The sequence below is a fragment of the Papio anubis genome, chromosome 15 (genome assembly GCF_008728515.1).
Source record: "Papio anubis isolate 15944 chromosome 15, Panubis1.0, whole genome shotgun sequence".
NCBI classification, from domain to species: domain Eukaryota; kingdom Metazoa; phylum Chordata; class Mammalia; order Primates; family Cercopithecidae; genus Papio; species Papio anubis.
The window spans coordinates 2,991,938-3,014,263 of NC_044990.1; the positions used below are offsets into that span (position 1 = coordinate 2,991,938).

At 38.1% G+C, this 22,326-nt stretch overlaps 1 long non-coding RNA gene across 1 annotated transcript; it reads right to left on the bottom strand.

The window, feature by feature from the left end:
* Positions 1-3,020: 3,020 nt before the first annotated feature.
* LOC103879090 lies at positions 3,021-18,245 on the bottom strand. Its single transcript, XR_002518235.2, has 8 exons — positions 15,223-18,245; positions 15,004-15,101; positions 14,503-14,611; positions 10,309-10,383; positions 9,807-9,902; positions 9,118-9,238; positions 6,185-6,326; positions 3,021-3,034 (listed from the first exon to the last, which is right to left on the bottom strand). It is a non-coding gene; the product is annotated as an uncharacterized LOC103879090 (long non-coding RNA).
* Between the last annotated feature and the right edge of the window lie 4,081 nt (positions 18,246-22,326).

Consider the following 22,326-nt stretch of genomic DNA (forward strand, 5'->3'; position numbering starts at 1 on the left):
TCTGTAGCCCCATTAAAGCAATACTGTTCTGAGATTCTACTCAGTGGCCCATGTGTTAGGAGGTCTGTGCTCTCCATTTCGTGTAAACCTGCATGAATGCATTTGTATGGTCATGCTATTACACACAGTGTAATTACACACAATGTATCACAGACTGTGTAACTCCACACACACTGTGAATTGCACACACTGTATCACACACATGGTGTAATTGTACACACTCCATTACAAACAGTGTGATTACACACAATCACACTGTAATTGCACACGCTGCATCACACACGGTGTGATTACACACACACTGTATCACACACTGTGTAATTGCACACACACTGTATCACAGTGTCATTGCACACCCTGTATCTCACACACACACAGCATAACTATACACACTGTATCACACACAGTGTGACTGCACACATACTGTATCACAATTGCACACACTGTATAACACACATTGTGTAACTGCACATGCTGTATCACACACACGGTGTGAGCTGTGGGGATTGTTTGGCTGCTCCTTTCTGATGGCTCCTTCCAGACTCTCAGTAGATCCCACCCACCCATGCTCATCCAGTGCTAAATCAAAGACCAGAGGAGAGCACTCTACAAATCTCCAGACCTCTTTCCCTCTCCAGCATTTTGTCCTGCAAATTCCGGCCACTGTGGCTCCTCTAGTTCTGAACTCAGTTTCCCCAAGTCAGGGAGCTCACTGGACTCTCTTTGGATCCCTCCTGTGCTGCAGACCAGAAACTCTCCAGGAAGCACACGGCACTTCTAAGCCTTGTCTCGTTTATTCGCCATCTCTTAGCAATGTTGGCCAACATCTGAAATCTATCGTTTTATGCATTTTGCCCAGTTTTCCACTTGTTCAAGGTAGAAGTTGAAATCTGGTCTCTGTTATTTCATTGTAGCTGGTGATTTTTTTTTTTCCTAAATTGGTGAGATGTAAGTGGACACAAGTACAACCCATATGTATTTAGACAATAGGCAAAATGAAGCTATTAGAGTGACAAGTGCTTTCATACACTATTTAGGGTATGCGTATTGGTATGGTTCCTGAAACAGCATATATCCTGGAGAGCCATATAAAGAGTCACATTTCTATCTACCCAGTAAGGATGATTCCTGTTGCTTATAAAACAGTGGGGAAGGACAACTTCATGTCCAAAAAGAACTTGTGTTTAACATTTTTTGATATTTATAAATTTTGATATTGAAATTAAATAATCCAATGAAAATAATGTGTTAAAACTATGTAATGAGAGGGACCTATGTTTATAATAAATTGTTACAGGAAAACATGAACTTCCAAGATACCCTCTCTTTTCCTCTATCTTTCTGCATTTGGGAAATACAGTCTTAGTGACTTAGGTGACTGCAGCATTAATTTACAAATTTGAAAAAAAGATTTAATAATTCATGAAGGTTATCTGAAAGGGTAAGATATAATAAACAACAGATCCGCTTCTGAAAGAGCACATGATGCCACTGGACACACCTCTAAAGAATACATTTTATTGCATTAAGCACATTTATGGTGCTTTATTATCTCATTATATAAATATATAATCTTATCAAGGTTCATTTTCTATTTAAGAATAATCCACTTTTTATTAATAAATTGAATACCAATAGGAAACTAATAGCATGGGAAAATCTAATCAATGGGTAACTGAGGCCTAAAACAAAATTAGATTATTTTGCAAGATGTAATCCCAAAGGAAATTAGATTGTGTATCTTGTTTTTATAATTCTCATTTTAAGAAATTAAAAATGTTGTATTAAAATATTAGATACATCCTATGATCATTTTGGGTATCTTATTATATCCGTCAAAAGTTCTACTTAAAAATGTATAATAATTCCTCACATGCTAATTTGTAATGTTTACGCTTGTAAGTATTTGAATCTATTAACGAATTTTATATGGCTCTATCAATCATTACAAAAGATATAATCACCAAACCCTAAAAGTAAGTCCCAAAGATAAAGACAAATCTAGAGAACTGTAAAACATATTAATTTTTGGGTCTAAAGAAAGTCAAGCGATAGAATTACAATTCATTCAAAAAACTATTTTCATTTTTACTCTGTGTTTCCAAGGCTTTGTGAGAATTCCGAGAGGTATCAGACACGATCCTATTTCAAGTACTCAGGAGAAAAGGGAGTTGGTTTAGAATCAAACAGACTTCGTTTTGAACTTAAATTCATTTTTTGCCTTATCGGCTTTTGACTTTTCAGTTTATTTTCCCGGATTTCCATTTTCTCATCTATAAAATAGGGATTCTGGCTTATCTCATTGCCTAGTACATCATAAGAGCTCAGTAAAGCTGCTAACTTACTGAAGAAAAATATATTTCTAATGTCAGTGCCATGGTGACAACAGCATCACAGTAAACAAAAAGGACTAAAAGCTCAGGTGGTTGTAGGGCTGGTGTAAACGTGCGGTCCATGCTCATCATCACTGCCATCTAGTGGCAATGTGACAAACCGCACTGTGTAAACCCTACTGGGCATATACTGTATGTAAATCATTCCATTCTCTGCATGATGGTATTAAGAACACTTCCAATACAGAGCATAATTTGTTAGTTTATTTCAGAATTATTTCTCTAAAACAAGGTTAGGATCACAGAAAGGCCACTCATATCTCTTTTCAGTGTTCTATTAAATACAGTGAAATTACAACACTTTACACATAAGAAGGGATCAATGTTTTTTAAGTGACAATATTTCCAGTGTAGAAATTGCAATGGCAGGCCGGGCGCAGTGGCTCAAGCCTGTAATCCCAGCACTTTGGGAGGCCGAGGCGGGGGGATCACAAGGTCAGGAGATCGAGACCATCCTGGCTAACACGGTGAAACCCCGTCTCTACTAAAAACACAAAAAATTAGCCGGGCGTGGTGGCGGCGCCTGTAGTCCCAGCTACTCGGGAGGCTGAGGCAGGAGAATGGCGTGAACCCGGGGGGCGGAGCTTGCAGTGAGAGGAGATCCAGCCACTGCACTCCAGCCTGGGCGTCAGAGCGAGACACTGTCTCAAAATAAATAAATAAATAAATAAATGAATAAATAAATAAATAAATGAATAAATAAATAAATAAAATAAAATAAAAATAAACTGCAATGAGAAATCCACAGTATAGAATTAAGTGTGAGGCTCAGGGTCCTGAAAAAGAAAACAAAGTTTTATATAAAGACATAGAAACTATCCACAAAATAGAAATTGATGAAGCGAACTTCCAAGAAGTAGTTTTTTAAGATGCCCAGTAGAAGAAAGGAAAATTTATTTCAAGCAGAGGTTATTTTCTGTTTTAAAAACTGATTAAAACCATCATATTTTTCTAATAGAAACAGATGCAGCTGAAGAGAAACACAAACAAAGAAAAAAGACACCACGACCACCACCACCTAGTTCCTAAACGGGCTGAAGGCCAGGGGTCTGGACAAGATTTGGGGAAAAAAAGAAAGGAGACAACCAGTAACCTTGGGAATCAAAGCCACAGGGGTCAGCAGAAACGCTGTACCTTCAAGGGCTTAAAAGCCTTGCAAGCATCAGGGAGAGGGTTCCCTTTTCACAGCTCTCACTGTAATTATAATTCTTCATTACTGTCTGAATCTCCCATGGGACCGTGAGCTGCAGGAGGGCAGGAGCAGTGCCTGTGTTCTTGACTGCCATCTCTCCCCACAAAAAATTGCGCCAGGGAAATAAAACACATAATAGAAAAAGTGAGAGAAGGTGAGAAGGTGAAGGAAAATGCATTTTAAAAACTAGGTAATTGTGTTTACAAAGAACTAAAACTAAATGTTTCTGGAAACTTCTTTTGTCTCAGTCCGTGTTCTGTTGCTTATCACAGAATACCTGCAACTGGGTAATTTATAAAGAAAGAGAATTTATTTCCTACAGTTATGGAGTCTGAGAAGTCCAAGTCAGGCTACCTCTGGTGAGAGCCTTCTTCGTATGCAGAGTCCTGAGGTAGCAGTGGGCACCACATGGCAAGGTGGCCATGCGTGCTCATGTGCTCAGTACTCTCTTCTTCTTCTTATAAAGCCACCAGTCCCATTCCTGTGACAACCCACTAATCCATTAACCCACACATCTATGAATGGATTAATCCCTTCCTGAGGACTCTGCCCTCAGGACCCAATCACCTTTCAAACGCCCCCACCTCTCACTTCTGCCACGTGGAGGAATAAATTTCAAGATGAGTTTTGGAGGCTACAGATAAACAAACCCCAGTAGTTTGGTGATAAGGAGAATTTTAATAATATCGTATAATTTTATGATAAAATATGACTATTTAATTAATGGTCGGCCGCTTAACAAAGGTAAAAATTTCTCTCTAAATGTGATCATCATAGCAAACCGAGGTTTCGCTGACAAAGTAAGTTTCATCTCCTGAGTAACTTCATAAATCAATGGAAATTATCTTTTTTCTGTATCTAGTAGACATACTGACTATTCCTTTGAAGCCAAATAGTGCCAGGACTTTTTCCTGTGAAGTGGTATGAGAAGTAAATCCTTTCTGTGTAACACTGGCTATGAAAATTATACTACAGTTTTTAGTTTATCCAATTAAAGAAATTCTCTTTAAGAGATTATTTTTACAAATTTTAATGGCATATTGGTAGTACATTCCTTTAAACAGGTCAAAATTTAGTTATTTATTAAGCTGATAATAAGAGTTGTATAACCTTTTCCATATTTTATTAATTTAGGATCTCACTGAACATATTTGTTTTAAATACATTATGTTTACGGGATGTGTTTAGATATACAAAAGGGATTTTTTTTTTATTTTGTTGATTTTCCCGATTCTAATTTTTCCATAGTCTTCCATTAAGGGCTCCTCTTTGAGTGATTATTTTAAAATTTACCTTCCTCCTACATTATTTTCCAAATCAATCTTTTTCCCTTTCTAAAATAGTACTTTTATTTAGTTAAAAAAAATGTCATAGTGGGAATGTTATCAACACAGAATAGTAGTATATAACAGGTTTTGATTTTGTTTGCATGAATCCTAGTCAATATTGCCTCTAAAACTTCAAAAACTAACCAGTGAATAAACATTAGCCATTTTCACCTTAGCAATTTCACATGAATCCATGGAAAACATATGCTCCTGACATATTCATATATCCTCAAACGCTTTTGTGCTATATGTCTGTTGACAATTCATATGGTATTGCATTTTGATTATGCAAAATGACATACAGAGTAATTTATTCCTAGGTTAGAGATAGAAAAGTTACCTAATCCACAAGCCCCAGGGTACTGTTAGCAGTGTCTACTCACAATAATCACAATGAATTTGATGCCTGTGGCCTATTTTCACACTGCAGTATTCTGGGCCGGGAGCTCAGACAAGCTGTTCTGCTCTGAGTCACGCATAACAACTAGCAACAAACATTTGGGGCTTCCTATTGAACATCTGTTGCAAGAGCAGAGAGATATAATTACAACGCAGTGTCCCATTTCTTTCCTCCTAATCCACCAAGAATCATTTTAATAGTTTTTTTCTATCATTTATATGGTTTAAGTAAATTATGCAAGGAGATGTGGATTGTAAAATGGTTCTTTTGTTCCCAACCTGTTTTCCTTGGTTTGTTGTCAGGTGACCTGAGGTCCGATGCCTTTATTCCAGCTCATCAGTGTCCGCCTGTCCTCTCTCTTTATTATTTTGTTACTTTTCCACAGACCTTTTTTTCCTACCTATAAAAGTGACCTCATATTGATTATTACTATTCTCAATATCTTCTAAAACATGAGGTCTTTTCTTTTCATACTTAGCACATTTACACAGGGCTTCCTTTATATTGACTATGCAAAGCCACTGATTGGTTTTCTCTTTCCACTTCCTTCTTTTTTAAAAAAATTAATCTGGGGGAAGGAATATAAGCTTCCTCCCAGGAACAGTGTATGCAGGAGATGCTGCTACTCACTATCTTTACTTCAACAGCCTCACCAATACTCACACCAATATGCACGCACACACACATACATACATAAACAGGTGCACACATACCACACACACCACACACATGCACACACACATCACACACACCACGCGCATGCACACACACACGATCTGTCTTTAGTCCTCACTCATCATCTAAAATTGCTTTCAAAAATGTCACTCAGGGTGTCTTTATGTAAAATGAAAAAAATATATTTTGTACTTACTTAATCTATTTTTTTTTCTGAAATGCTCTCTTCCCTCTGCTTCTAAAACACCACCTCCTCTTAAGTTTTCTCCTAGCCATTCTGGACACCTTTCTCTCTTAACGGTGATATTCCTCAGGATCTCTTCTTTTCTCATTCTATGCTGTTGAAATTCAACCAGAGATCAGCTTGAGAATCACAGATGCCAGATGTCACTACATTCGAACTGAATGTGAACACAGAGGGGCGTGTCCTTGACACAGACATTTAAAGAAAGCCACCCATGTACATTTGTTTCTTTTTTGGTTGGTTGTTTGAGACGGAGTCTCACTCTGCCACCCAGGCTGGAGTGCAGTGGCACGATCTGGGCTCCCTGCAATTTCCGCCTCCTGGGTTCAACTGATTCTTGTGCCTCAGCCTCCAGAGTAGCTGGGACTACAGGTGTGCACCACCATATCTGGCTAATTTTTGTATTTTTAGTAGATACGGGGTTTCACCATGTTGGCCAGGCTGGTCTCGAACTCCTGACCTCAGGTCATCTGCTCACCTCAGCCTCCCAAAGTACTGGGATTATACGCATGAGCCACCGCACCCAGCCCCCATGCACATTTGAGTTTTCATCTGGGAATATATATTTTCCTTCTCTGAAAAGAATATGCTTAATATTTCTCTTAGTGTAGATGTGCCGATAATAATTTGTATCAATTTTTAAAATTTTTTCTCTTTCAAATGAATTTTTAAGCACATTGTTGTTGAAGTAAACATTGAATTCTACAGACATTATTTTATTTAAATCTATTATTCCATTGACTTCTGACTTCCATTTATCATGTTAAGAAGAGACATTTCACATCCACTAGAATGACTATATTAAAAAAAAAATAGGGAACAACAAGTGTTGCCAGAACCCTCATACACTGATGATGAGAATGTAAAATTGAACCACGACTTTGGAAAACGTTTGAGCAGTTTCTCCAAAGGCTAAACATACAGTTATCATGGACCCAGCGATTTTACTTCTTCATTATTTACCCAAGATACGTGAAAACATATGTTCACCCCCAAATTATAAACAAATATTCACAGCAGCATTATTCATAATAGCCAAAATGTAGAAACAATCCAAATGCCCATCAAAGGATGAATGGATAAACAAGATAGAATATCATTCAGTCATACAAAGGATTCAGAACTTCATAGTTCTGATACAATGTAGATGAAACTTAAAACATTTTGCTAAGTGAAAGAAGCCAGAGAACACCACAGATTACATAATTCCACTTATGTGAAATTTCCAAAACAGGAAATGATACAGACAGAAAGTAGATGAGTGGTTACATAGGACTTGGGGACAGAAGGATTAGGGGTGACAGCTGAGGGATATGGGGTATAAATGTTTAGAAGTTGTGTTGATGATTGCAAAACTGTGTAAATATACTAAAAAAATCATTAAGTTACACACTTTAAATAGGTAAACTACATGGTATATAAACACATTTCAGTAAAGATGTTACCAAAAAAAGAAGCCAGGTAGATGTCTAAAACCTTGTTACTGTAAAAATGTATATTTTCTTGAGTTTAACATTTTATTTTTGTCTTTGTTTTTCTGGTTTTATTATGGTATGCCTAGATGTGATTTATGTCATGTTTATTGTATTTATTGTATGTAGACCTTTTTAAGTCCATGATTGGTTGACTTCCTCCAGTTTTATAAAATTTTCAGCCATAGTAACTTCAAATATTGCTACCATCCAATTTTATCTTTCACCTCTTCTGGTTACCTTTTGGACTTTCTCACTATATTCTAGATGTAATTACTCTCTTTGGTACTTCTCTCTCTGTGTCTCTCTCCCCATCCATCCCTTCTTCTCTATATTTATATATAGAAAGATACATACATATATATTTTATATATATACACACAGAGATACATGCATATTTAGACACATATATAGCCTATTCTTATCTATGTATTAATAAACAGCTATTAAAACTGTAGACTGAGTTCTTAATTTCAGTTATTTTATGTTTCAGACTTAAAACTTGATCTTGATTATACTTTTTAGAGTTGACAATTCTCTGCTGAGACTCTCAGTCTTGTATTTCACATCTTTTGAGTGCAATAATCACAGTTATATTGAAGTCTGTATTGGTTTATATTAAAACTTGAAGTTTTATGGCTCCTTTATTATGAGTGGGTTCTAATGTACACTGTCTTGTCACCTACACCGTTTGATGCAGTCCTATATCTGGTTAATGCTATTTTCCTCCAGAGAGGATTCCTGACTGGGGTCCTAGAGGTGCAGGACCCCACCAGACTGGTCCTGGAAAGTGTGGATGCAGTCGTTGCGAGGACCGTGTTACCCCGTTACTCTTGTTTGTAAGCTTCAGCTCTCAGCATCTCAACTCAAAAGCCTGGAGGTTTTACCAGGATCCTCTATCATTATATTAATGACCTCTGGCTTCCAATTTCAGTCGCTCACCCAGCCTTGGGAGTTTGTTGGAGACGCTACCCAGCCTTCCATCTGTACATTTCTATAATCCGCAGTCAGCAAACAACCCCCTAGAAACAGGGATCCCTTTTCTGAATTTCTGTGTCTCAAATTTTGGTAGGTAATTTTTCAATGTATTTTTAGCCATTCTGTGCTTTCAAAGAGGTTTTCCCCACCAGCTTGGCTACTTTTCTCAGCAGGGTAAGGGATTCTAAATTACCTAACATACCATCACTGAAAGCAGCAGTCTGTCCTCCCAACTTCATTTCAGCTAAAGGGTAAGTTGTACCCTTTAAACAAATCTTTGACATTTTCAGGTGTTTATATAGTATAGTTCTGCGAGATAAGATTTTCTCCTTCCTTCTATTGCCTAAGTGAATGGTAAAAAGGAAATTTCTTTCAAGTAATTGGAAAGCACTTAAAGTCGATTTTTAGCTATAAGTAATCAATGAAAGTACATACCTTAATGTGGCCTGAAGCCCCGTCCTTCCTGTGGCTGTCCATGCCTGTTTCTCACTGCACTATGCCACTCCTGCTTCATTTCACACGTGGGCAACGCTGCATTACTGGACGCTGTTATGTTCTGATTCAAAGGAAAAAGGAAGTGACAAGGAGGCAGAAGTGGGAAAATTATCTGCCTCCAATGTATTATCCACATAAAAAGTGAACTGCAGGATTTTTTGTTGATTCAAATCCCAAGTCTCTAATAGGGGTCGGGGGGTGACACGATTTGGATTTGTGTTCCCACCCAAATCTCATGTCGAATTGTAAACCCCAGTGTTGGAGGAGGGGCCTGGTGGTGGGTGATTAGATCACGGGGGTGATTTCCCTCTTGCTGTTCTTGTGATAGTGACTGAATTCTCACGAGATCTGATTGTGGAAGAGTATGTAGTACCTCCCCCTTGCCCCTCTCCCTCCTGCTCCTGCCATGCAGGACATATCTGCTTCCCCTTCACCCTCAGCCATGATTTTAAGCTTCCTGAGGCCTCCCAAACCATGCTTCCTGTACAGCCTGTGGAACCATGAGCCAACGAAACCTCTTTTCTTTAAAAGTTACCCAGTCTCAGGCAGTTCTTCACAGCAATGTGAGAATGGACTAATACGGCGGGGGATACAGAGCGAGTAGAGAGAAGCCTCTGCTTACTCCTTACCTTGCTGTTTGTGTTGCTGTCTTTCTGCTCTATGACAAGCCAGCCAACTATCAGTCACTTCTGTTTGTTGTAAATGGTCGAAATGAGTCCATGATTCTTCAAAGAGATTAGAAAGATATCAATTTATATTCCCAATGTTGTTGCAAATCTACATCTCTTGCCTGGTTTGTTGGTGTTTCTGTGGAAAAAGTAAATCTATCCAAGTCAACAAGCTAAAAGCATGACCTGAAAATCAGATCTTTATTAATTATAATTTTTTTCTTCACTCTAACAAAAACGAATGGAGAATAGCAAAGGTTGTTGCAACACAGTTAGAATATATAATTGCACACTGGGAAAGCTAAAAGCAATTTGGTATTTTAAACAATGTTTGTGATTGTGCAAGCATGTCTCACATCTACTATCATTAAATAGTCAAATACACACATCTGTGGCTATCTAAACTCTCTCAATCCAAACTCAGTAACTAAACAAATCTGGATAATGGGAAATACGTGTGTACCTAATCCATGTAGCCATTGTCTTTCTTTTCAGTTGTCCTGCATGTGTCAAGTAACAACAGTTCAAAGAATGCCTGCTGAATGAATAAGAGAACAGTTACATTATTTAATTAAACAGCTAACCAATCAAATCAATCTATTTATAGCATTTCCTGAATGTTGATGGCTTTGCAGAAGTTCATTCTAATTAGGTCATTTGGTTACCACTTATAGAGACTACCTAAAAGAAATGAGAAATGGTGAACAGATATGAGGCACAGCTGAAGGCGGATACAGGTAAATATGTCCATATTTTTGGAAATTCTGGACACACATGGAAGAACTTACCTCATTTCAAAGATCAAAACAAACGCTCATATTAAAATTATGCTGTAGATCTCAAATAAATCAATAAACTACACAGCTCATTAATTTTTCTAAGGTTTTCTAGTACTAGACAAAACAGTGATATGCTACATCCAAATTCTTCATTTTCTTGATCTCTTTTTTTTTTTGAGATGGAGTCTCACTCTGACACCCAGACTGGAGTGCAGTGCCACAATCTTGGCTCACTGCAACCTCTGCCTCCTAGGGTCAAGCAATTCTCCTGCCTCAGCCTCCCAAGTAACTGGGATCACAGGCGACCGCCACCATGCCTGGCTTATTTTTTGTGGAGACAGGGTTTCAACCATGTTGGCCAGGCTGGTCTTGAAATTCTGACCCCAAGTGATCCATTCGCCTTGGCCTCCCAAAGTGCTGGGATTACAGGCCTGAGCCACCGTGCCCAGGCTTCTTCATCTCTTGATATGAGCAAGAGCTGAAAATCCTGGACAGGAATACTGGACAGTAAAATAGACATTGATAAAAATCCATGAACTCTATATTTGCAAAACTGCAACATGCTTTCATTCAAATATTAGATATTATAAGTTGATCAAAACACTAAACTCAATGTCTTTTTAGCTGTTTTTTCTAACAAAATATTCTATTATCTAAACATATCATTTCTGACCAAAAATTCAGTGTGGATAGGACTAAATGTGTGAAGGTTTAGTGCTCCAAATACAAGCTCCAGGATAATTAAAATAGCAAAGAATCATTTGTTTTTAATTTATTATCCTTTCGGGGATAATTGGTCTGTTTCAAGAATAAAGTCATTTAATATTGCCAGGAGAAAAAGAAGTGGGTTGGGTGCTGGAATGTACCGTCAGGCAAAGATTGCTATCATAGAGTTAACTATAGGACTGTGTTTCATTAAACTTTACTACTTTATTTGCTTTCTATCACATGAAGGGAAATAATTTGCATTAAATTGTTAGTCATTTAAAGATTATCTGTGTTGACCAAACACACATTGTGAATGTAAATGACACCTCCTCCGTTCAGCCCTGCCTGGAGCTGTGCAAAGACCTAAAATTAGGCTCAAATTCGAGCAGTTCTGAAACTCTTTGGCTACTAAGGTAAGCTCTGGAAAAATTAAGGGTCAGTGAGGAACGAGACAGAAGTCAGAATTTGAAAACCAGATTAGAACCAGAGAAATATCTCAGTCAAAACGTGAGCACAGAGGATGCCATACCCAGTCCAGTTTAACCAGGTTCCAGATCACCAGGCTTTCATTCTCATTTAGTCAACCATGCCAATGCTCCGGCCCTAGAAGGACTAAAAGGCACTGCAATAGCTTGAATGTTTGTCCCCTCCAAATCTCATGTTGAAATTTAATCCCCAATGTTGGAGGTGGGACCCAATGGGGAGGATTTTGGTCATGGCGTGAATCCCTATTGAATAGATTATTACGGGGAGGGGGGTGAGTGAGTTCTTGCTCTATTCGTTCCAACAACAGCTGGTTATTAAAAAGAGCCTGGCATCTCCATCCTCTGTCTTGTTTCCTCTGACCAAGCGATCCCCACAGGCTGGCCCCCCTTCACCCCATGCCATGAGTGGAAGCAGACCGCAGCCCTCCCCAGAAGCAGATGCTGGCGCCGTGCTTCTCGTGCAGCCTGCAGAACTGTGAGCCAAATAACCCTCTTTTCTTTATAAATTACCCAACCTCGGGTATTCCCTTATGGCAACACAAATGGACTAAGACAGGCACTTAGCGGCTTCTGACAAAGACAGGATTCTAGTGCACGAGGAGAAACCAAGAGAAAATCAGTACTGAAAGGAGAAATCCAAATACATAAGAAAACTCTTGCCCTACAAGATGACTTATTAACTATGGTGAAGACCAGAAAAGATGAGCCACAGATTGGAGAAAGATATCTGCAAGGCAAAACCAATACAGGAATATTATACAGCATACATATATGTTTCATTAACCTCATACAAATGGGGGCGAGGAAAAGACAAACTAGTCAATGTTAATCAGCCAATATACTTTCAGAGGATACAGCGGGCATCCACAGAACTTGAAAACTATACTGCCAACAAACAGATTTTTAAAATGTTCAAACTCTCTTATAATCAAATCAAAAAGATAATATTTTACAGTCATCTGATTGAAAGAAACAAGTTTGATAGTACCAAATGTAGATAAGAACATGTGGGAATAGCAATTGTATTATTCTGGTGAGAATGCCCATTCGTACCTCTACTTTGGAAAATAATTTAGTAATAGCCATGAAATTAAAGATGAGAATATCCAACAATCCAACAATTGCAGGTCTAGAGATGACCACACATTCACATGGAGAACGTACTGGGGTGTTCATTACAGAACTTGCTGTGAGGCAGGCAGAAAAGGGAGATTCTATAATTGTCCCTCAGTTGGGAACTGGGCAAGGGCGCTGTGGCATTCATACAATGGAGACCAATGAAGTTGCTGAAACAGAAAGTCCAGAGAACAGCCTTTATTTATTTATTTATTTTATTTTATATTTTTGAGATGGAGTCTCTCTGTGTCACCCAGGCTGGACTGCAGTGGCGCGATCTCGGCTCACTGCAACCTCCGCCTCCCGAGTTCAAGAGATTCTCCACCTCAGCCCTCCTAAGAAGCTGAGATTACAGGCACATGCCACCACGCTCTGCTAATTTTCGTATTTTTAGTAGAAACGGGTTTTCACCATGTTGGCTAGGGTGGTCTCTATCTCTTGACCTCCTAATCCGCCTGCCTCGGCCTCCAAAAGGCTGGGATTACAGGTGTGAGCCACTGTGCCTGGCCAGATCATGGATTTTCAAAAATGTGAAGAAAGTATACTAAGACTAGTCACAGATATTTAGAAAGCAATTTCTCTTCTGTGTATGTACATAGACTACATAGATTTTTTTTAATATATGGTAGTTTATGTTCATGTCTAGAGTTGTGTGAGCTGGTGACAAGCAATTCTGTGAATAACTTCCTAAGGAATGGAAAGAAAGTGATCTGATGGGGCTGGTTGGGGGGCTCATGCCTGTAATCCCAGCACTTTGGGAGGCCTAGGCCGATGGATCACTTGAAGTCAGGAGTTCGAGACCAGCCTGGCCAACATGATGAAACCCCATCTCTACTAAAAATACAAAAATTAGCTGGGTGTGGTGGTGGGCGCCTGTAAGATCAGCTACTTGGGAGGCTGAGGTAGAGAATCCCTTGAACTCAGGAAGTGGAGGTTGCAGTGAGCCGAGATCGCACCACTGCACTCCAGCCTGGGCGATAGAGTGAGACTCCATCTCAAAAAAAAAAAAAAAAGAAAGAAAAGGAAAAGAAAGGGATCTGATGGGAGTGCGGAGTTAAGTTGCACATGTAAATCTTTACTTTCTTAAATTGAAGCAAAATCATTAAAACATCTGTAAAAACTATGATAAATGTTAAACCAGATTTGTCAAATCTGGTTGATGTGACATTTGTCTGATAAATAATGTTATTTTCATTTGAAATATTTCATATTATACAGTTACAAATTTAAATTATTTAATAAAGAAAAATTACTACAGTGCTTTATTTCCTCAATAAAAGCCTAAGAGGCAGAAGAGTTAATAATGGTTCATATAACTAAAGGAGGCACTGTATTTAAGGGAGAACTTCTTAAAAGTGAGATTTCCAAAACAGTCATTATTTACATAGGACAAATGCTATTTTACTAGGTTTATCAAAGATTAGGCTGTCTACAAACTTATGTATCATTCTAATAAACATTTTAATACAGAATGTTCTAAATTTTAACAGGAAAATAATATTTAAGTTCCTTCCATGTGCCATGCATAATCTTGTATAATTTCATTTTTATAACATTTCTGTGCCTTACCTCTTGCTTCTCTCCAATTCACAAATGAAGAAAGTAGTTACACCGCCCTTCATTCATGCACAAGGGGAGGGTTTGAATCCAGGTCTCTAGGAACCCAAAAGTCAAGCACCTTCCAAGGCAAAAGAGATTACCATGTTACAACATAAATAAAAACATAATAGAATTAGGAATTGGATATAGAGAGTTGAATAGTGTTCCCCCAAAATTCCTCTCAACACTGAAGCCCAGAATGTGACCTTATTTGGAGATAGGATCTCCAAAGGTAATGCAGATGTGATCAGTTAAGATGAGGTCATACTGGATTAATTTGGGTCCTAAATCTAATGACTGGTATCCTTTTAAGAAGAAGAGAAAACACAGGACACAGACACAAGGAAGCAGCAAACGTGCAGACAGAGGCTGGCGGTGTAGTGACGCAGCTACAAGCCGTGGGGCCACCCGAGGCTGGGAAGGGGAAAGGAGGGACCCTTCCCCAGAGCCTTCAGAGGGAGCAGCTGACACCTTGAATTCGGACTTCCAGCCTCGAGAACAGTGAGAAGATATTTCTGTGGTTTGAAGCCATGCAATCTGTAGTACTCTGTTGTAGCAGCCCTAGGAAACTAATACAGGGATACAGTTGAGACCCCAAAATGTACTGAGGTCGTATTTAATTTTCACAACATTTTGCACAGTTCCATCTTGCTTTCCTTCAGCTTGGAGATGAAAAAACATAGTCCCTACCTTCGTGCAGGTACAAGGGTGAGGATCTGAATCCAGTTCTCTAGGAATTCTAAATTCCTGCCGGTTCCAAGGCAAAATAGTTCACTGTGTTATGACATTTGTGGAAATGCAAAATAACAAAGAATTAGATAAGCAATTTAAAAGTCATCCTAATAATTCCTAATGAATAATAATGATGATAGCTGTTAGTGAAATCCATAAATGTTTTATTTACATGACTTAGATCTGTTCTACAACAATGTTTATTTTCAAGACTTAAACAATAAAAATTTACTAATTTCATATTTTCTGCCATCACCATAAAACAGAATCAATCTCATGTGATTAAATTTGGGGCATGTAACATATAAATCATGTCCTCTTTCTATTAATAAGATGCTATTTGACTTGTAGAAGTTCGTGGATCATTTAAAATTGAATCAATAGTTTGCTTTCAGAACTATAAAGAGTATAAACTGGTATTTGGCAAATTATTTTTTTCAAAACACAGAAATCTGCTGTTTTAAGTTTTTGTTCAGATTTCAAAACTAACTTCTGATTGGAGAGAACCAGTTTAATTATGTTCTGATTTTCTCTCTTCTCCTTTCAAGAGCCATAGTTTATTATGAATTCAGGAAAGCTTAAGTTTCTACTACCCCTTCAAATGAATTGGAACTAATTGGTCAATAGTCCTTGGCAATAATGAGTTGAAACTAGCATTACTTTCCTAGTGAATTACACAGATGCACTATCCCGACTGTGAAACTCCATTAGAGTTGGGATCAGACTGCACTGGCTTTCACCGATAATGTCTCAATGGCATTTAATTGAGGGGTAGAGAGAAGTCAAGGGCTGCCCTTATTAGAAAACCCTGATTGGCATCAAAAAGGCACAATAGTATATTTGTTAAGTACTTTGGAATTAGCTATACCTGGTACAAATACCAGTACTTTCCCTTATTTTCCGCACTGGTCAGGTCTATGCAAGCCTACTCCCAAAAGTCCAAGGAAGCTGAGAGTTTGAAGGAGGAGGCTGACAAATCTAGTCTCTTAGAAATAAACATTTAGTAAGGACTTACAAAAGGAGGCCATGCCTCTGTCTTGGACAGTCACGGGACAAGATGGTGGATCCCCGCACCGTTACCCTTCAGACCCAGGGCTATTGTACCACAGGGAAACGGTGTACCTGCTTCACAAGGGAGGTTTAGGACAATTGAAGTACAGTCACATCAAGGGATTGCACCTCGGGAATTATGGTAAGTAAATTTAGGATTTACGGTAAGTCCCTGCTCATACACAAGAAACACAAGGAATAATAGATAAACTGGAAATCCTAGAGACCCTCCCAAAATGGGTTAATCAGAAGCCAATATGGCACATTAGCCTCCAAGATGAGTTGCTATGGTGTCTACACCTTACAAGCTGTAAGACCTGGGAAAAGGAGGCAACAGCCTCTCTAAGCCTAATTCCCCCTCTGTGTATTGAGTTCATAAAAGTACCTACCAACGACTTACCAACGACAAGGAAGGCGGAGTGATCGGCCCAGAATGGAAGGCTAGTTAATTTTTATCACTGACATTGTTTAGAAATGCTGGTATATGCAATAATAACAAGCAGAATAACTGTTGTTGTTGTTTTTAATTTCTCCACGGCCATGTACTCACTTCTTTACTGTTCCCACCACTCCACTCCAGGCTGGCAACTAGGACTCACTTCCCAATGTTACTACAGGGATGAAATGGGCAGTCCTGGTGACACTGTCCTGGAGTCACTGCCAAGGGCAGAGGTAGGACATTGTATTTAACAAGATCCCTGGGAAAGGTGAAATCAGACAGGCAGGACTGTTTTCTCAGGAGCAGGAAACCGGTACCTAGGCAGCACTTCCCAGGGCCTGCTCATGGCCACGGGACATGATGACATGATGTGAGAGAAGCACTGACTTTGGAGCAAGTGAGGTGCGGTCAGCACACGGGTGGAAGCCTGTTTGTGTGACATCTCATAGTATCCAGAAGTTTACATTACATGCGCCACAAAACGTTCAGGTCTTGTGGAATATTTTCATAGAAATCAATAAATGGATATAGTCTTCTGACTATGGACAAAGGGCAGGACCAAGAGGGCCGGGAGGGAAAGACAGGAAAGGAAGCATAAGGAATTAGGCTAGATAATTGGTTTAAATGTTGCTAATACCAAGATACTCTGTGACAAGGAAGATTAAATAATGTAAACAGTAATAACTTAACATGAAGGCAGACTTAAAATCTAGATATCAACAAAGATAACATGAGTGGGGAGAAGAGCGGATGCTGTTGCGTTCATATTCTTTTTTCCCCACAGGGAATTTCTAGCCCAGCGCTGAGAGAGACAGGCAGAGAGAGAAATATATGTGCGTGCACATAAATAGCTGAAAATCACAAAGAAACTCCAGGAATAAAAACAAGAATGATCAGCTTTCAAATCAACAAGGAAAAGAAATGAGAAAGGAAATGTAGTATGTGAATAAATAGACATAAAAAACAAAGTACAGAACAAGGTGAGAGAAGATTCACGAGGAACAGCCAGTTGTCACGCGAAAGTCATTTCTAAGATAAGACACAATTTAAGAATCACGTCCCTGAGGGGAAAAAGAGTATCAACCTTGTCTATCACTCCATTTCTAGCTTGGGGAACAGAGTGCCCTATGCCAGTGCCCAGTGATTGCCGAACTGGATGTAAATAAAAAGCCAAAGCCTAACGACATTTCCTATCATTTTTATACATAGACGTTGAGGCTGGATTTGCTAGTATTTTGTGAAGTTTGGCGCATCTTTGAGAGGAAAGATTGAACGAGAATTTCTCTTTCTTGTTTTACCATTTTCAGCTTTTGGCATCAAGGTTAGAGTAGTCTTACAAAACAATGTGAGAAAGCACCGCCCCCTTTTCCATTCCCTCAAAAAGTCTGTATAAGAATGTAAGTATTGGGCTGGGCGCAGTGGCTCAGGCCTGTAATCCAGCACTTTGGGAGGCCAAGGCAGGTGGATCACCTGAGGTCAGGAGATTGAGACAAGCCTGACCAATATGGGGAAACCCCGTCTCTACTAAAAATACAAAAATTAGCCAGGTGTGGTGGCAGGAGCCTGTAATCCCAGCTACTTGGGAGACTGAGGCAGGAGAATCACTTGAACCTGGGAGCTGGAGATTGCAGTGAGCCAAGATAGCGCCACTGCACTCCAACCTGGGTGACAGAGGGGGACACCATCTCAAAAAAAAAAAAAAAAAATACTTGTTCTTTGAATGATTAGTAGAATTCTCTAGTAAAATAATGGGGGATTATGTTCTTGGTGTGAATCGATTTTTAAGTAAACACTTGGTTTATTTAATTACTATAGATCTTTCTATGTAGGTTTTTCGATTGCCTTTTAAATCAATTTTTTCTGTTATGTTTTTCTAGGAAAGTGTCTATTTTATCTAACTTGTAACCATATTAGTCATTAATTTATTCATAAGTGGTCTCTCAGTTCTATCTCTGCTGTGCCTGGTTGTTTCCTTTTCCATATTCACTATTATTTATTTGTGCTTTTTCTATTTTCTTCCTCTGCAATCTTGCCAAGACTTCATACTTTTTATCTGGCAAAGAACCAAGTTCTGGTTTTGCTAATTCTCTGTAATTAATTCTTTGAGTTCGTTTCATTCATTCCTGCTTGTACGTGTATTACTTCATTTCTTCTACTTTATTCTTCCCTAATTTCTTAAACTGCACACTTAGCTTCATTGCCAGTTATTTGCTCTTTTATAAGCATGTAAAACTATAAATTTCCCTTGAAATACTCTTCTCCAACATTTGTAGGTAAGGTGTGTGAAATGACCCTTTAGTACAGATTTTCTAATTTCTATTTTTTTGAAGATTACAAGTAGGATTTCACTGTCTTGTTCTCTCATTTCTAACTTAATAGCACTATTGTAAGAGTGCATGATTAGTTTGACACTACTTCTTAGGCTTAGAAACTATCTTTTCTTGAGGCTAGGCATGGTGGCTGACACATGTAATCCCAGCACTTTGGGAGGCCAAGGCGTGCGGATCACTTGAGGCCAGGAGTTCTAGACCAGCCTAGCCAATGTGGAGAAACTCTGTCTCTATTAAAAACAGAAAAATTAGCTGGGTGTGGTGGTGAGCACCTGTGGTCCCAGCTACTCCAGAGGCTGAGCCATGAGAATCGCTTGAACTCCAGGAGGCAGAGGTTGCAGTGAGCTGACATCATACCACTGCACTCCAGCCTGAGTGACAGAGCGAGACCTTGTCTCAAAACAAAAAAACAAGTGGCTAATTTTCCTAAGTGTTTAATGCACATTTCAGAAAGTGCATATTTTCTAATCATTAGTTGAAAGATTTTATATACTTTTATTAGGTCAATCAAAGCACATTAGTTTTGCTGTTCAAATTTTTTTGGTCTCTTCATAAATTAATTACTTAAAGAGATACATCAATTCAATAGATGTGTTAACATATCCCACTATGTATATTTGTAGCTCTTTTCAAGTCTCTCAATTTTCACTTTCTGTATTTAAAGCTATGTAATTGGGTTACAAGTTCAGAATTATTACAACTTTTTCTGAATTATACTTTTGCAAATTATTAATGACCTTCATACCTAATATTACTTTTTAGTGTCTATTCATATATTTCTTAAAAATATCTGTCATGTTTTATTTTATAACATAAAATTAATTGACTTTTACTATTTAAAAAGTATCTTAGTAAAAAACTATTTTTGACTTAGAAATGCCTTTGAGAAAAATAAAAATTAAATTCCAACACTCAGAAATTAGACTTTTATGTCTATTATTTCATATCTTTTTCTATTCATACATATAATGTATATACATTTATAAAATGTACATATACTACATATAATTTACACATATAAGTTATATATGTATTAGATATAATTTTTTAAACAAAATAAGATTATACCATATGTAGCATTTTACACCTGCCTTTTTTCATTTGACAACATCCATCTTTCCACATTTATGTTCATGATTTTCTTGCTCAAAATCAGCAACTAGTGGCTGGACACAGTGGTTCACGCCTGTAATCCCAGGACTTTGGGAGGTTGAGGCAGGCAGATCACATCACAAGGTCAGCAGTTCAGGACCAGCCTGACCAACATGGTGAAACCTCGTCTCTACCAAAAAATACAAAAATTAGCAGGGTGTGGTGGCGTGCACCTGTAATCCCAGCTACATAGGGGGCCGAGGCAGGAGAATCACTTGAACCCGGGAGGCAGAGGTTGCAGTGAGCTGAGCTTGCACCATTGCACTATACAGCCTGGGTGACAGAGCTAGACTCTGTCTCAAATAAATAAATAAATAAATATCAGCAACTAATTCAGGCTCATACATTGTATCTGGTGATATACTTCAGAAGAAAGAAAGAATAAAGCAAATAGTATAATAAATTCTAATATATCCATCAATCCACTTCAGAAGAGTATATCAGAAGAAAATTTTGCAATATGTGACTAGGGTAAGATGAGAACAAATCACAAAATAATATATGAGTTCCCAAATATATTAGATTTTTATGAAAAAAAGTTTTCTAAATTAAGAAAATTAAGAAAAGCATGTAGAAACATGGAATCTTATGAGCTGAACATAACTTCCCACAACAGCCAATTATATCTCTAATTGGAACCTGGGGGATGATTAGTTCTCTAAGCCCCTATTATTATCCTCAATCAGTCTATCACTCCCCATGACATTTCTGAAATCTCCCATCAGCCCAAAGTGCATTGTTCAATGGCAGCTAAGTTCATGTTCTTGGTCAATAAGACGTACCTGAGGTGTTTGTCCTTACATTCTTGTATATATACTTGGATGTTGCAAAACACTCTACTATTCAGAATTTTTATTTTTAATTTACTTTTTAAGGTGTTCCAAGGTCAGATGTTCTGTTTCTACACTACTGAGATGTACCTAAGACACTGGTACCCAAAACCTCTTTCTTGAAAGAAGTAAACAGAATCCCAGGAATGTATTACCTTTTTTTTTTTTTTTTTTTTTTTTTTTTTGAGATGGAGTCTCACTCTGTTACCCAGATTGGAGTGCAGTGGCACAATCTTGGCTCACTGCAAGCTCTGCCTCCTGGGTTCAAGTGATTCTCCTGCCTCAGCCTCTCAAGTAGCTGGGACTACAGGTGCCCGCCACCACATCCGGCTGATTTTTTGTATTGTTAGTAGAGACGGGGTTTCACCTTGTTAGCCAGGATGGTCTCGATCTCCTGACCTCGTGATCCGCCCACCTCAGCCTCCCAAAGTGCTCTGATTACAGGGGTGAGCCACCACACCTGGCCCGGAATATAACTTTTTACTGTCTATTTTATATATTTATTTTTTTTAAAAACCTGTCATGTTTTACTTTATAAATAGAGGAAAATTCTATTATTAACAAATTTCTTTCAGGAAAAATCACTTAAATACTTCAGGAAAACTACACTTTTATTTTTTAAAATCTTATTATATATGATGACTAGTACTATCTTGAGTATGTTTTCCATGATTATTTGCGTTACTCAGTGTGCTGGGATGTATATACAGATTGACAGTCAGTAAAAGTGCTGCTGCCGATATTGGTGATTTTTGGAGATTTCGATGAAGACATCTTTTAAGGTCATGAGTTCAAACTGAATGCTCCAAATTAGCACATTATGCTTCTATTTTTATAGCAAGAAGTTTCATTGGTAAGACTTTCTAAGGCGTTGTCACACAAAATTTTCTTAATAATGTTAAGAGTGTTTGGGGTAGCATTTAAAGTGAATGATTTTAACTCTTGCAAAGTTATCTTAAAATTTTACCTAAAATTACACAAAATAAATAAAATATTACAGAGAATAGTGCATTAAATGACATAAAATTAGATGGAGACACACCAAGTATAATTACCATAAATGACTAATTTCTCCCATTGAAGCATAGTCTTTCAGACAGGTTTTCAAAAAATCGAATATTGACAATCTTAAAATACAGAAAAATTTTAAAGTTAAATGAGAACAGTCATGATTGAAATATTCATCATTAAATAATGTCAGACTTGCTTTCACACAATGATGTTTCCTCATCCAGAACATGGTAGGTGTCCAATACATGCT